The sequence below is a fragment of the Schistocerca serialis genome, chromosome 2 (assembly GCF_023864345.2).
Source record: "Schistocerca serialis cubense isolate TAMUIC-IGC-003099 chromosome 2, iqSchSeri2.2, whole genome shotgun sequence".
Lineage (NCBI taxonomy): Eukaryota > Metazoa > Arthropoda > Insecta > Orthoptera > Acrididae > Schistocerca > Schistocerca serialis.
In genome coordinates this window covers 1072780660-1072784932 of record NC_064639.1, presented here as the reverse complement: position 1 = coordinate 1072784932, position 4273 = coordinate 1072780660, and positions in this window count along the sequence as shown.

The following is a 4273-nucleotide window of genomic DNA, read 5'->3' as shown; positions in this document are numbered from 1 at the left end:
AAAGGTTCCCTCGTCCTTCTGAATCCTTACAAATCGTTATTTACTTGATCTATTCCCGCAATCTAAGAAGCTTTGTGGTATAAACAGGAACATTTCTAAACCTAAAACAATAAACTGGCAGCCAAGGTCGCAGGAATTATTTTTATTCCTTAATTACAGGTTTCGGCGAAACTAATGCCGCCATCATCGAATCTTACGATACATTCAGGTCACAACATCAAGGCAAACAGTGTTGATATTAATAGTTGCCTAAAACGCGCAGGCCTTAAAAAATTATTGTAAGTAGCACACAGGCGTCAGAGAGAGAAATGACTGTTAATACGGCAGGATTGGCCGGGAGGGGAAAGCAGTAGGCACCTGTTGAGGTGAAGAATAAAATATATTTCAAACTGTATGATGTTTCAAACTGTATGATGTTTCAAACTGTATGATGTTTCAAACTGTATGATGTTTCAAACTGTATGATGTTTCAAACTGTATGATGTTTCAAACTGTATGATGTTTCAAACTGTATGATGTTTCAAACTGTATGATGTTTCAAACTGTATGATGTTTCAAACTGTATGATGTTTCAAACTGTATGATGTTTCAAACTGTATGATGTTTCAAACTGTATGATGTTTCAAACTGTATGATGTTTCAAACTGTATGATGTTTCAAACTGTATGATGTTTCAAACTGTATGATGTTTCAATGCCGTAATGAAGAGCAGGCCTATTCAAGCCGCCGAGACTGAATGAGTAGCCGCCCAAGACAGCAGGTGAAGAGGGCGTCTGGTCGGTTTGGAAGCTGTCAGCGGAAGAGAGCGAACGGCGTGTCCGCACCGTGCAGCTGGTCACGGTACCACCTCCAAGCCTCGGTACTGGTCGGTCAGATCGTAAGACGCGTAGTTACGTAGCGTCACCTCGTTATCAACGCGTGACATAAGCTGCTGATTGTTTACACGTGAGTTTGAGGGTGGTTCTGTCCAGTTCTTGGCAACGTGACTGAGACGCTGCAACATACTGCCAGACAGAAGCCACTGACGAACATCAAGTGAAAAAACATAAATCGAACTTTATCCTACTAAATCCATTTGATATCGGCCCTCACTGTACGCATCATAAACGTTAAGTGTCTCCATGACAAACAAAAGCAAGCTAGAAATATCACCATTGTTTGCCTTGATGTTGTAACCCGTATGTGTCCTAAGATCCGACGATGGCGGCTTTAGTTTCGCTGAAACCGGTAATCATGGAATAAATGTATCCCCGCGATCTTGGCTACAAGTTTGTTTCACAAGCTTCTAGATCGCTCCCACATAAGCACAATGTGCTCCCTACAAAATTTCTAACCGTTTTGAATATGGCTGCGTGGTCAGGGACCGGTTACAGAGTAAATTTACAGCAATAGTAGCACTCGGTCACAAAAAAAGAGGTATCTTGATTTAATTTTTCTAGTGCTAAGAGTGGATTCATCAGAACTATAGCACTGCAACTGGCCTATATCATAATTAGAATATTATAGCACAAAGGATTGCAAAAAAGAACAGCACTTACATGTCACGTATAAAAATAAATATCAAGCGATAATGCTTTGGTCATAAAATTTTGGAAATCGAAAAAATTGAAGGCGAGCCAATATGGGCTGCCTGCACGTGTCAAGAATCAGGCTGAAGCGAGTGTGTTAGCAGTTGCAGACAGAACAACGCTACACCACACGTGCCCTCTAGTACCCGCAAATATGAACAGGGTACTTAACATTCAAAATATGGAAAGACGAATGTTACGGTGAAGATTATTTAGTACATAAAGTAAAAGGCAATATTTATTTCATCTGACAGCAGCAGACACAACTACATGAATACATTAGGGCTTATAATTACAGTTTAAAGGTGGAAAACGCCATTACCGAAATACAAAGAAAGCTGAATAACTCAGCAGGCAGGAAAATGGTATTACATGAAATGTAGTTAACATAATTCTTTGTTTATTGATTGGTTTGTATGAACTAAATTTCATTTTACATTATTTATCTTCTCACAGACTTAATCAGCTCCCTTTGTATTTCTACACTGGCGTTTTGCCTTTAAACTGTAATTATAAGATCTAATTTAGAAAAGTTATTCCCATGTCTCCTGCTGTCAGATAAAATATATTGCCTTTTACTACATGTACTAAGTAATGTTCACCACAACATTCGTATTTCCATATTTTGAATATTGGACTGCCCACTTTTAACTCCACTCAGACGTTTTCGATGTCTGATACGCTTCTTCCACTTTTATCAGATGACGTTCCGATGGCTAATTTAGTATTGATCTTTATTCGTTCGGGAGGGGGGGGGGAGTGGTTTGATGGCTTCATCGAAGGGTTTTTCCTTTTTTTAATTGAGTCTGGTCTCTGGCCTACGATTTTAGACTGGGTGCTCTTAGTGCGTGTCTCGATGTTTGGCTTTTCCGTTTTTGTTTCTATGGTCGGCAAACAACTGTCACTACCGGTGTCATTTTAATTCCACTTGTCTGGTCTCTTTCTTGTCCTGTGTCGTCTCTTGTCATCTCCATTGTTTTTAATCTTTGGATTGTTTCAGGTTCGTGGAAAAGTGTCCGATGTCCGTAGTAGTCTGACCCCAGAAACCAAGCAACCAAGGAATGTGTCATTTCTGGAACAAACGTCGCTGCGTTTGCGGGTTACACCCTTCCGCCGTGCACGAGCGAATGCGCTCCTGATGCCTAGGAACACAGACCTTGCAGCTTCGTTGGTATTTCAGCAGCTGTATAAGATGTTCATCTACATGGAGTGATTGTTGTGTTGCGGGGTGATGATTCCTTAATCCTAATGGCACTGGTCTGTGTTTCGGTGAAGCAGTGTCTAGTGAGACGTTTCAGAATCACCTTCGTAACAATCATGCTGAGCGAGCACAGAAGACCGATAGGTCCGTAACTTTGTGCCAGTGAGTGGTCTTCCCCTGGCTTCCTGAGCTCCAGGACTTCGGCCATCTTGCAAAAGGCAGGGAAGTGCTGATACGGTAGGGTGGCATTGCTGATGTGTGTGACGTATTCTCTTACTTTCATGAAATCCTGCAGCACAATGTGTTGAGTGCCACTAGAACCAGTAGCTTTCCTATTTGCGGTGTGCTTAATAACTCAGGTAATTTCATATTTACTAGGACTTCTTACAACGTCATGTGTTTGCTGGCCTAAAAGTCTAGTAACCTTCTGGCTTGGTACTAGTCCGAATGCTGTGTCGGAAGCTGTCAGATTCGACGCAAATGTCACTGGTAGTGTTCGGGCTGTAAGGTCTGCTTTCTCTTCTTAGGAATAAGTAGTTCCGTGACCTCCTTTTAAATGAGGCGTGTAGTGTTTACCCTTAGTGAAGTGGCGGATTAGGTTCCACAGTACATGTCAATCCATGACGGCAGGTGGTAGATCGCACCGCGAGGTTTTAAATACTCGTATTTTTCCCATACGATTCTGTGCGGCCTTAGACGTGCTTATAATTCAACAGCAGCATTGAGCGCTGCCAATATTTAATGAGATGTTTTCTCACATAGATAAATCCCTGGATTTCAGGAAGTAGGGCAGCTGAGCGATGTTGCGATGTGAGTATTGAGATTGTGTCATTTACTGTATTCCTGAACCACAGTGTTTTGGGGCTCTAAAACTTCCTCAGTTTATACGCTTCGCGTAAACTCGTTCATTTCTCATAATGTCAACCCTCTTCCTGAAAGTGCTCAGTTCACGTCTCTCTAGTGTAGATAGGTACTGTGAAAAGAATTACATACGTACGTATGTGTGGTGTGGTGAGAGATAGTTCTGAGCCATACTGGAGAGTGTACGTGTTACCCCTGATGAGGCCGTTACGCCTTGCATGTGTTTCCTGTGATAGGGCATCAGTGTCGGCTCGGTCGGCACTAGTGTAATGTAGTTTCGGCCTGGTGAATGTTCGCATAGTTTTTCGCCACTCTAGGTTGACCTTCCAGAGTTCCATTCGGGGTGCACAGCGTTAACACTTCGAGCGGGGCTGACTCTGGGTTATGTGTTGAGAATGGTGCTGGTACCACTTGAGGTTATGATACAAGGTTGGTTATATATCGATTTCCATGTCGTGTTGGCTGCGTTCGCATTAACCCTGACGGCTGAGGCTTCTAATCATTCGAACTGCGGGAGCTCGATGTTTGTGTTCTGTCTCCTGGTGTATAATTATTGCTGTAGCGCCCGCAGTCAACTCGAATGCGTAGTTGTTGGAGTTTAGAATGTTAATCCAATGCCCAGCATGACTGATTTGTTATTTGA